The sequence below is a fragment of the Paramisgurnus dabryanus genome, chromosome 11, assembly GCF_030506205.2.
Source record: "Paramisgurnus dabryanus chromosome 11, PD_genome_1.1, whole genome shotgun sequence".
NCBI lineage: Eukaryota > Metazoa > Chordata > Actinopteri > Cypriniformes > Cobitidae > Paramisgurnus > Paramisgurnus dabryanus.
In genome coordinates this window covers 11,624,648-11,637,702 of record NC_133347.1, presented here as the reverse complement: position 1 = coordinate 11,637,702, position 13,055 = coordinate 11,624,648, and the positions used below count along the sequence as shown (strand labels likewise).

General features: G+C 38.2%; 1 long non-coding RNA gene across 1 annotated transcript in view; it reads left to right on the top strand.

Moving 5' to 3' along the window:
* Positions 1-1,771: 1,771 nt before the first annotated feature.
* Positions 1,772-13,055, top strand: part of LOC135729254 (uncharacterized) — a 43,662-nt gene continuing 32,378 nt past the window's right edge. Inside the window, exon 1 of the long non-coding RNA XR_010525640.2 lies at positions 1,772-1,848. This is a non-coding gene — a long non-coding RNA (uncharacterized lncRNA). The remainder of the gene's footprint in view (positions 1,849-13,055) is intronic.

Genomic DNA, 13,055 nt, shown 5'->3' with positions numbered 1-13,055 from the left:
GTTTTTCCCTCTAAGTTCTTTGCCCCAGCTGCCTATCAAAAACTAATATCCTCAAATTTGACGCTTATGTTGTCCTTTGAAATTAGAAAGAATCTGTGTCTAATGCTATAAGCCAAACCTGGCTCCCCTGAACTCAGCTTCACTTCCAGCACACTTTGCCTGACTCTCCCTTCTTCTTTCTTTTTTTTTGTGCCACCGAAACCCCCTGATTTTAAAGACCTACAGCATTCTCCTTCGAGTCTCTCGCCCTGCTCCCCCAGGCCCCTTGGCCTCTCTCTCGTTCTCTACTGTCTGTTCTTTTTTAAATACAGTAACACAATCTGCGGGAAACTGATATAATCTTTTCTAAACTATAAAAGTCAGTCACCCAGGGAAACATCTGCATGGTCAAATTTAAAACAAACTGTCAGGGAATCGGGTAACCCATAAAGAGAAGGCAGAGAGGTGCCACAAGGGGCTCCCTGATCTTTTTAACTTCACCTCACCACAGACGCTCTTCTTTTCAGTTCATACTGTTTGTTCCTTTTTCAGCCTATCAAACCATTCCAGTAAATTCTATCGCATTTCTCTTTTTCATCTTAGTAGAGCCCACCCAGGGAACGCTATTCTTGGAGGTTGATTTTATTAGCCATTGAAGACACACTAAGCTCAATTTCGACTTTTCTCTTTTGCTAGCCATCACACTTTCACAAATCAGGTTATTTAGAAGTTTCAGTGAATCACAAACTCACCAATGACCGCGCAGTGGCGTGCACAAGTGGGTGGGGTCTGTCTGTGTGGTAATCTCCATTAATAGTAAATAATAATGATTATTACTATAAATATTAAAATAAATAACAATACGCGTAAATACGACTGCCACTAACAATAATAATTAAAAAAATATATATAAATTTGATATAAATATTTTTTGCCGGAAGCATTTGGAGGAGGCGGAGCGGTAACTTAGGCGAAGTTTCCTTTGCAGCACTACGCAGAGGTTAACGCGACTCTTCAAACTATATACTACACGAGCATCACGAGTAGCAGGTAAGCTAGCTAATAATGAAAATAAACATTTATCCTACATGCTGCTACTGTAAAGGTTGTGGCAGCATGCGAGTTATGCTTGACTAATTAGTAAAACTCGATTTCAGCAGCATTCTGAAAATGTCGTTCTCCAAGGCCCTTGTACATCCTCGTGTTATGGAGAAATTAATTTAGTGAAATTAAATCTAAGACCACATACAACTCTAATTTGTAAGGAATTTGTATATTTGATTTCATCATGGTAATACTTTACATGAATGTTTGGAATTAATATTAACTAATAAATGCTGTATAAGTGCAGTTCATTCATGTTAACATGTAGTTGAAAACCTCATACTGATCAAAGATCATGGGCGGCCTTCATTCATACGTGAAGCCTGAGGGCGCCCTTGTGCAGATTTTTTTTTTTTTAGAAAATGTACAAATTGATTAAAGAAAAAAGCTTTTATCATGTACACCCTTATTGGGGCATATATCAAGCTAAAAACATGCAAATAAAGATGTTTTGATGGATAAAACAAGAGGACAATAAACACGACTGGGAATATTGTCTATCTATGTTCTTCCAGTCATGTCTGGAATTTTCATAACAATACTGTCTTTTTATTAAATTATTAATTACTTTATTAATTATTTTATTATTACATAATTATTTATTTGTTTTAATTTTATTTTACATTATTACATTTATTAAATTATTAATACATTTGATTGGTATTTGATTTTTTTAATGCCCTTTTTAGTCCGTCCGCCCCAGCCCCTGAGGAGGTCTGTGCACGTGACTGGTGCAGCTAGGATGCTGGGACGTGTTCAGTTGAGGTAAAAGTTCAAGTCCAGCTTGCAACATTTTGCCATCCTATACACCTCTCCTTATAATTTCATGTAATGGCAATGAAAAGATTATTAGTCAGTAATTGAAATACCATTTTCACAAATGTCACATAAGGCATTTTAATGCAGTTCTAAACGTAGGTTCGGGAGGAGCCTAAACATTCAGGCCTGTCAATCATCATCATCATGGGCATATATAGAGACAGAGCGCCGCGCGTCATAACCTGAAAACCACGCCCACCGGGGGGAAAACAATCCAACCGTCTCCATTGACTTTGTATTGCGAGAGGCTGCCTCCTTGTCATTTCTGGCTTATAACAAAAAACAGAATAATGCCTAAAAACTGCTGTGTGACAGTATGTACAGCTAACAAGCCAAAGATCCCAGAAATAAGTTTTTATAAGCTATCGAGCCGTAAAACCCAGCTTTTAAGGAGAAAAAGTCCCTAGTGGATGCAGTTCTACTAATATGAGTACTATGAAAAGTTGCCTGTTTCCATTTTTGTGTCTTTAAACCCTTGTTTTTGGGGTCGACAGCTTATAAAAATTTATTTACAGATTAAAATTAAAAACAGAATAATACATAAAAGCTGCTGTGTGACAAGGTGTACAGCTAAAAAGCCAAAAAACCCAGAAATAATTTTTTTTTAAGCTGTCGACCTCATAAAACGAGCGTTTAAAGAAACAAAAGTGGAAACAGGCAACTTTTCATAGTACTTCTATTAGTAGAACTGCGTCCACTAGGGGGAAACGTAGTCGGCGATCCACTTTATTCTCCTTAAAAGCTGGGTTTTACGGCTCGACAGCTTATAAAAACTTATTTCTGGGTTATTTGGCTTGTTAGCTGTACATATTGTCACACAGCAGCTTTTAGGCATTATTCTGTTTTTTGTTATAAGCCAGAAATGACAAGGAGGCAGCTTCTCGCAATACAAAGTCAATGGAGACGGTTGGATTGTTTTCCCCCCCGGTGGGCGTGGTTTTTAAATTTGCATATCGGCGCTCTGTCTCTATAAGGCAGCCTTCAGGCCTCCCTGTCCAGCTGCATTCTTTACAGAGCTTCCTTCGAGGACAGCAAGCCAAGTTTGTTTACCATTAATCAGTAAGACCTGAATGCGCAGGCGAACTAGTGAATTGTTATTTCACAAATTTGACTTTCACTGCAAAACCCTTACAAGTACAGTACGCAAAATCTCCAGTCATTCTTCACTGTACAAACTCTTGACGCATTCATTCAATTCTTCTTCTGTGCACTTAGAGGACTTTGCTGAGAAATTACATTTAACCGATTCTGCCAACAAATCAGTATTTCTGTATAGCCTGTGGCCGGGATTAAGTGGATTTAAAGCAAAAGTATTTCACTAACGTATAATACGTGGCAAGAGCACTCGGCCAATATCGTTATCTCATTTTTGACAGAAATGGCGTTTAACTTCACCCTTGCATCTGAGCTCTTCACATCTACAACAGATATATAAAATATGTATGTTTACAGATATAAAATGTCCCATACTTGTACAAATATGCAAGATATTTAAAAATACTACAAAATTGGCCATTTTAATTCAAGTAACGAATATGACACATGTGACCCTGCCCTGTGAAATCCAAGCTAAAGTTTCATAATCTAACTATGACATTAGGAGCATATGACATTAGGAGCATCAAAGTTTGATTTCACTCACTGAGCTATATACAGTATGTGTTTACATGAAGCATGTGTGCATGTCCTCTTGCCTGTTGAATTACACTTTGGATGGGTTTAATTGCCACAGTGACCCACCGCTGTTAGAGAGTGAACCCGGCAAAACGCACAGACAAACACCTCTCACAAACACACTAAATACTTAAATCCGTCAAGTGTCCTGAGCGCGTACAGCAATCTCGACGTTTGAACGTATAAATACACACCCTGCTCAGAGAGTGAAAACATATTAAGAAACACATACCAATGAAGAACACACACACACACACACACACACACACACACACACACACACACACACACGCACTTGTGAGCTCACTTACTCTCTCTGTCACACTGGGCAACTAATCTCACCACAAATGGGTTGAATAACACCCGCTGCGTGGTGTTAAATTGGTAGTAGAGAGTGTGTGCGCATGTGTGTCCTTTGTGCGAGTCAATAACAGCGGATCAGGCTAATGCCGGTTCTAAATGGTGTCTCTAATTACTTGGCCTGGAGATGGCTTTTAGCTAAATCACATGCTTTCTGAAGAGCCTGTATCAACAGAGACAAGAGCTTGAACAATTACACTAGTCCTCTCCCATCGGAGACCGTGTGGCTTTACCCATCAGGCCCTGGCTCAGCGACGCTCCCTCATTAGCTGCTCTCCTGGACCAGGATGTTTTCCCCTGTGTCTCTGCAACCTCACACGGCTATGGAGAGGCCTGCTGTGGAGAGAGCTTACTTATGTTAATGTTTTCACTGGCTGTGTGGGAGCGAGAGAGGGAGAGAGAGAGATATATGGACAAACAGAAGCAGAAGATGAGTGTAGAGTGGACCGCTGGTTTTAATTGATACTGGAGAGGTGTAACATGATTATTCTGTAGAGGACACTACTATTGCGCTTACAGAAACACACACACACAGAGCGAGTGATGTGGGCACAGCTCTCATGTTTAATGTAACATGACAATAGCGAACATTTTGACTTGGATTTATAGCCTCTCTACAATATTTTGTCAGCTGTTTATATCGAACAGCAGCTGGGTGTTGAAAAATTTCACACAATTTACCAAAACAAATTTTTCATGGCTTCTGTCCATTTTTTCATTTGCGCATTTGTCCAAGGCGACTTATGGTGCATTTAAGCTGTACATTTGTATCAGCGTGTGTGTGTATGCTCTACCAGATTTACATTTATCACAAGCTCATTTTTAGCCAGATAGTGGCGAAGCAATTGGGATCAAACCCATGACCTTTTGTGCTGCGTACACAATGCTCTACCAGTTGAACATGGACACTACTATATTTGTGTCACAATGAAATGCACTTCATTGTGTTCTTTAAAATGCTTTATGTAATTTCTGTGTTATTTCTGTATTGTCTGCCCAAACTCTCTCCATTTTCTCCATTGTTTAGAACAAACATCAGTCCCACGTCAAACTCACGCCATTGGTTAAATAAATATTGGGCGGCTCAAACAAAAAGCATTTTTGATAGTGCCAAAAAGCAGTTTGCACATCAAACTTAGATTGGAGATATAAACTTGCAAAAGATTTACATTTATCACAAGCTCATTTTTAGCCAGATAGTGGCGAAGCAATTGTGTACATAGAAATATAGAAAAGAGAGAGAGAGTGTGAAATAGAGAGGGCGAGTAAAGAGCTAAGTGGGGTTGGCTCTCTCAATAGCCATACTGCTCCACCCTATTAGCCTCCAACCATCCTCTTCATCCAACAGCACCATCCATAACTCAACATTGACTCCAAACACTATCTCTCTCAGAGAGTAAAAGAGGAGGGTTGAAGGGGGCAGCCTTAAAGGACGGGTGGCTGTGGCTCTTCAGTTAAAGAGCTTTGCAATCATTGTGCATATTTCATTTTGCACCATTTCCAAATCAACAGTCTCTTTCTGTGCCGAAACCCATGTGGCAATCATGAGCGGTCCTCTTCAACATAGTCATCTTCCATTGGAACAACATGTACCAGCTAACACGCAGTATATTTATAAAATCAAGGTGTGGGGTGTAATAGCTGGACTATTAGCAGCACCAAACAGATTTCTCAAACAGTTTGTTTCTTTTTTAAGGGACAGGTAACTCAAGCATCTGGTTCAACCATTACTATTAAACAGTTTAAAATCAAGTTTTGGCTGGTTAGCATAGCCCTATCACTCACTATCTATTTCTGTAAAGTATATTTCTCCATTCAAATTGCTATTTATTTTATATAAATGTGACCCTGTCAGTAAAATCCAGGCTAAATTCTCATAATCTAATTATAAGATTAGGAGCATCAAAGTTTGATTTCTTACTCAGTCAATATTAAAGATATCAAGGTTATATTTTCACAGAATGTTCTTCACATTTTGTGAAAATATAACTTTAATATTTTCTATGTAGAAAAGTGTAAATCACAAAATATATTTAGCTACACTGTAAAAAATACTTTGCCGCCTTTAAATTTTTTGTTAATTCAACTCAGATTTACAAGTCATTTCAACTTACTATTATTTATCTTGACTAGACATGAGTTGTTATAACTACAGGTGAGTTGTTATAACTTATAAAATTAAGTTGTCTTTTCTCAACTATATTTTATAAGTTGTGACAACTCATCTCTGTTGACATGACTTGTAAATCTGAGTTGATTTAACAAAAAATGTAAATTTTTTTACAGTGAAGTGCCACAAATAAAGTTTTGGTAATTAAAAAAAAGTATTTTTATCCCAACCCTGTATCACGAAATGATGTACCTATAGTCACGCAAATTTGTGATTCTTTTCCGTGACACTGTCACATTTTTCCACCTTTTTACGTGACCATATCATGTATTTCTGTTTACGCGTTATTGTCACACTCAACTATTTTGTCCTATTTTCAAACCATTGTCGCTTCGTTTTAGGGTTAGATATGGTGTTTGCGTTAGGATGTCACTTTAAGTATTGGTTTATACTATATTTTCTGATTTTTAAACCATTGTCGCCTGGCGCTAGGGTTAGAATTGGGTTTGGGTAAGGATGTCATTTTATGCAAATCTAACCTTAAACCGAAGCGACAATGGTAAGAAAAAAGGACAAAAGAGTTGAGTAACCAATATGTGACAATGACACGTAAACGGAAATTTGTGATACGGTCACGTAAAAACGCAGAAAAAACGTGACAGTGTCCCGGAAAAGTTTGTCCTAACAGGCTTCCTACATGCCCATTTGTCCATCCCCATCCTCCATTGTTTGCGCAAACTAGTCAATTCCTTTCTCAGGAACTATAACATAAAGTCACAAAGTCATGCCATGTAATATGAAATGTTTAAACAGGGCACCACAAAGCCACAATTTTAACACTCTCCAAGAACTAAACCTACAAATTACTTGCTTGTAGTAGTATCTGAACTTTGGGATAATAGAAAATTTTGTAACATCAAAAAAATAAAAATACATTTTCGCGTTTGTTATGGAAGGAAGAGACCAGGAACATCTTTTGAAAACCTGTCGGGTCTGCACTTTCAAGAGGGACAATGGCACCAGCCAGCAACAGTGGTGCCCTCTCTCTCTTTCCATCTTCACTCTCTGCTGCTTCTTTCACAAAAGCCAGCTGGTTGGATCACTCAGTTGAGAAATGAAAAGAAGGACATGGCATTTTAATGGGAGGGCTAACCGACAAGAGAAGGGAGAAAATCGAGAATGAGAGCGAAAGTGAGAGAGAGAGAGAGAGAGAGAGAGAGTGTGTGTGCAGAGCCTAGTCATGCTGCTCCTGAGCCTTTTTTTCTGAGTGATTGCCCCCAATTAGATCTGTGTTTGGGTGGGTGAGAACACGCTGGGTTCAGGGAGGGGGTTTACGTTGATAGTGCCCGGTCTCCTGCTCATTAACCCCAGTCAAACATAACCGCAATGCAAAAAGTACATAAAAACACATTATTTTGTTTAATTGCAGGTTTTTATTTTAATCACGTAAAACAAGTGTACGTGGACAGAAACAGGCTTATTTTGTTTTTACATGGGTGACAGACTAACAGGTATGTGTGTACACTGTCAGGGAAAAAATGGTCAAAAAATGGTCCCAAGATGGGAGAGTACCCTATAAAAAGGTCCTTATATGTTCCATTTAGGTACCATATATGTATACATTTGTTACCAATATTTACCTCTCTTGGGATAACTCCGGTTCAAGTTATCAAGCACAATAATGCAATACCTTTATGTTTACTAGAGGTCTTTTGAGAGTTTCATTTTAAATTAAAACATCATACCCGGCCACATAAAATAAATGCACAGGAGCTAGAATAAGGTTTGCAGCTGGCAAAATAAGCAGTAGTCTTAACTGTAACATCATTGGACTTAAATTGTGCTTCTGACTTCAGTAAAGGTTGCTGTTGTGCACTGTAAAAAAATGCAGGATGAAGTTAACAAAACTTAACAAATTAAGTTAAACAATTTCAAGTTATGTCAACTTATCACAGGTCAAAACTAGTAGGTTGAATCCACTTGCAAAACCAAGTTGTTTTAACTTCATGCTGCATTTTTTTAGTGCATAGTCATGTCACTTGTTTATATTCATGTGTTAGGTGATAAGTTCCTACACTTCTGATTAGTTTTGTACTTGGTGTTCATGATGATGTTACCATCCCTCAAAACAGACAAGTGGGTCCTTAATTTCTTTTCCTCTTATCCACCTGCAGTGGCGGCCGGTGACTTCTTTTTTTGAGGGCGCTCGATGCTAAGTTCATCACAACATGTATGTAGCCCGTCATGTGTGTAGTTCGTAATTTCAAAATATGTGTTTTGCGCGTCGAGTGAACCTATGTGCATCATGTGTCTTGTCAAAATAAGTGCCTGCTACAGACATGTCTAAAGGGTTTATGATAAAAGAGACACTCATGTTTGCCAGATACTCGCATAATCTCATGCGTAATCAGAGTTTACTGTTAAGGGAGTGTCTTGCGTGTATTTTGTGAACGTTTTGACGTGTGTGCAGCAGGCACTTATTTTGACAAAACACGTGATGCACATGGTTCACACAACACAACAAACACATATTTTGAAAATACAAGCAACACACATGACACTCCGAACACTTATTTTAAATTTGCCCCCCTCGGATGAGTAGTCACGAGCCGCCACTGTCCACTTGTACACTAGTTAAAAATCTTTGCTGCCTTAAGTTTTTTTATTAACTGATTTACAATTTCATACAAATACTAGGGATGCACCGATACCACTTTTTTGGAATACGAGTACGAGTACTTGCCTTTCAGTACTTGCCGATACCGAGTACTTAATAAAAAACATGATTTAAATTTACAGGTAACAGCTTTAGTCATATAATTTAACAAAAAAACAAGGGACTAGTTTTCCAGTTTGTTGTAAACTCTGCCTCTTTGGACAACACAAGAGGCATTAACCCCTTACACACCACTCAAACATAGACATTTCTCAGACCGTGGTATCGATCCCTGGTATCGGGGGACTTTTAACGAGTACGAGTACTTTAGAAAATGTGGTATCGAGGCCGATACCAGTATCGGTATCGGTGCATCCCTAACAAATACTATTGTTTATCTTGACCCAAGATGAGTTGTTATAACTTATAAAATCAAGTTGACATATTTCAACTATATTTTATAAGTTGTAGCAACTCATCTGTAGTCAAGATAAATAGTTTTATTATACAAAAAAATTTAAAACAGCAAAGAATTTTTCCAGAGTACAGTATCATGAATAAGCAAAATAGTAAAATCTCTCCATTAATCCGTCCTGAACAACAAACTGTGGGATTCCCAGTCGACTTTTATTGATGTGCTGGTAATACGCTGTGAAAGCCATGAGTTACAGTTTCAATTTGGCTGGTTTGATATCACTTTATGGCTAAATTATTGTGTAATAAATTGGTTCCATACTCACCAAGGTGACTGTGGAGCAAAAAGGGAGGTGGAAAAGAGGTAAATCTTCACAAGCGACTGCTCTCACTTTTTCATATTAAATAACAGGAGGACCGCCCCTACAGCTGCCCTAATGCACATTAAGACCCTCATACATTAACAGATTGTCACTGTCATGCATGCATGCATTCAGTCTCTCGATGCAGTATTGACACAACAGGTGTGGAAGGGCAAAAGGGGAGAGATTACTGCTGCAGTTCCTTGTCTCCTCTGGTTTAGGCGGTTAAGGGAGAGAACGACGGAGTTGAGGAAGCCAACATCCATAAATCGCCATGAATGTGTAAATACCTCTGCTGTGCATTCCAGCAGAAGAACAGCAGTCCAAATTGCTACAAGTTACTTTCTCTCCCTGCTGCTGTTGTTTTAATGCAGCTCTCCCACAACTTCTCTCTCTCTCTCTCTCTCTCTCTCTCTCTCTCTCTCTCTCTCTCTCGCTGACCCCTAGGAGGCTAATAGTTTAATATGAGTCAGGGCTCTCCATTGAAACCCAGCCTTAGTGATTTAAATGATCCTTATGTTTAAGGAAATACTCCCTCACTGTCACATACTAATAGAGAGGGTAAAGAGCAGTAATCTGACAGCATGTTTCCTCTCACAATAGCTAAAGGGAAGAGGCTACGCAATCACTCTACAGTTAAACCGAGAGAATGAGAGAGAGAGAGTTAGTTTACATTATCATCAGTGTTGCTAGAATCGTGTTTATGTTTAAATAACCACTGTAATTATTTGCTTGGACAACACGGTTACCTACACCGTCCGCTGCTTAAACTTGTCTGAGTGAGACTAATTGAGTGTGTGGGAGAGAAATTGAACTCCTAAATGGGCAATGTTTTCTTTTTTCGTGTGTGTCATGACATTGTTTGTCATCTCAGATACAAGAAGCTATAGAAAAACAGAGAATAAAGTCTCAAAATAACCCTGGATTATGCAATATTTATCGCTCCTGGAAATAGTCTTGGAAATTTGCCCTTGATTTTTCTCAGGCAACATTCCAAACAATAGGGAGCTGACTCTAGAGCACACGCTTCCTCAGACAGCAGTGTTCCCATGACTTTCACCCTCATTAAGCCGGCATTAATACTGATTCAAATCTGTCTACCCAGACAGGAGAAAATCCATATTATTTTTCCTCTCAATATTATGTAGCCAACACCCAAATAATGACACCCATCTTCCATCTGACAGACTTTCTCCTGAAAAACAGAGAACTGCATCAATAAGATTATATGCACTCATTGATAATACAAGACAGTATTGACACTTATTTGGACAACAAGAAATAATGATTTCCATCTATATAAGACACTTTTTAAAGAAAGCATTATACTGCTATCTTGTGTTCCATGACAATGACCAAATTATTAAAATAAATATAAATATTTGAAGAGTTTTGTTCCAAAATGTGATAAACACCATTTAAAAAAATAATAATTACCACCAAAATCAGTATCTTGTCCATATTAAAAAGTAAATTCTTAATTTTATGCAAAATCTGATATCTGCCGTGTTATTCTGTCATCTTTTTTTTCCAGTCCTCCTTCTCTGCAGAATGCAATAAATCCGCTCAACAAATCACAGCGCACCATTCCACGCATTGTAAACCACAATGTTGGTGTGTTGAATACACATGGAATCCTAGTTTTCCTCATCTACTTTGTACTCCGTTATCAACAAACAAGCAAAAACAAAATTATACTTTTGATGGCATTGATAAACATGTGGTGGTTTTCTGTGGCGGGGAAGAAATGTTAGCCACTTGGGCGAAGGAAGAATGCCGGCTGTTGCTTGTTCTCACACAACAGCATCAAGCTTCTGTCATGCTAACACATTGATCCCAGTGGATCTTATGAAAAACTTTCCATTATTTTACTCGAAGTCAACAAAAATCGAGCAGGACCAAAATTTTTTGCAGCTGATCGCTGTCAAAAAAAGTTCAGCGACGACGTCCCAAGGATGACAGCAGCAATGACAATGTTCTTAATATGACAAAGTAAGTGTTTTGATTAATGCCATTAATGTTTTTTATCAGTGTATACCACTTGTCAACTAAATGAATATAACATGGCAAATATGAATGCACATTTATATATTGATTCAATAGATTTAGATTTCAATAGATTTATAGCAGTTTAAAAAAAACTTGTCATGGATGTATTGCATTTTGCGTAAAAAAATAATCCGTTTTTATAATAAATCTTTAAAAATCTATGGATTTGAATTTTTAATGTTATTATAACCTAAAGATGCTATGTGAAAGTTTGTAACAGAAAATAGTGGTTTTCATATTGAAAACACATTTTTACGGAAATTAGTCAAAATGGATTTATTGCGTTTTGGAACCAAACTCTTCATTTGAAAAAAAAAATGACTATGGTCACCAAATGTACCTGTAACTAATTACCTGTGATTAGCTTTACAATAAGGTTGTATTTGTTAATGCTTTAGTTAAATGCATTGGGTAACATGGTTACACTTCCTGTGTCCCCGTAAACCACGTTTATAGCATAATAAACATGTCATTATGCACCATTCGTGTTTCCGTAAACCACCCCCCAACACATGTAAATTAAAATTAAATATTTTTATGTTGGATATCCGTGCACAGCAAGCGTCTGGAAACAAGAAAATTTGACAAAGCTAATTGTAGTTTTGAGAGTGCATTTCCCTATATAACCCTACAATCCTATATAATGTCTTTTATAATCTTTTAGATTGTACTTGAGATTCTAGATGGATTAAGAACTTGAATCCTGGGTAGGTTAACATGTTAATGTATGTTTTATGTTACGGTTCATAAAGAGAACACACACACAAATGAATACACCATCAGCCACTGTTCTTAAACTAGGCTCGCCAACTTTCCCTTACACCCCCCCCCCCACATCAAAGGCCATCAATCTCTCCCTGTACAGAGGGAAAGCCAAATATTTAGAAAAGGCCCAAGCCCCTATAAATCTGTTGTGGGAGAGAATGGGGAGAACACGATATACCCCAAACACACACACATACACACCTATCTCCCATCCCAGTGCTCTCCACACCTCCATCAGCCAGAGGAAGCATGGGCAGAAAGGATTCTGAAAAAACACGAGAAAAAGAGAGAAAGAGTGCTAAAGAATGAAAGCTGCACTGTGCCCAATTTTAAAGGTGCATGGGGAGTCTTAAACTAGGTAGAGAAGTATATAGTGCCCCCTATCTTTAAATATACACATGCAAAAATGCAGACGCAAACATGCCCTAAAAATACATTACTGCCTCCTTAAATCTTGGTTACGGCCCACATACTAACACAAATGCAATCCCCAAAACACAATACACACACACTTGCCATGCGGAAACTTAGCTCCCTGCCTTTGATTTACAATAACAAGGCTTGGTTCCACTCGACTAGGCTGGCAAATAATCTAGACTATTTATGCCTCCTTTCATTGAAAAACAATATGGTGTTTTGTGTAATAAAGAAAGGAATGCTGTACAGACAGGTCAGAGGTCGTGGCAGGAGTAAATTGAGGGCAGATGAGGCCTAGTGGAGAGTTTTGTTTGTGAATGGAGCCATACGGAGGTGAACGGAGAAG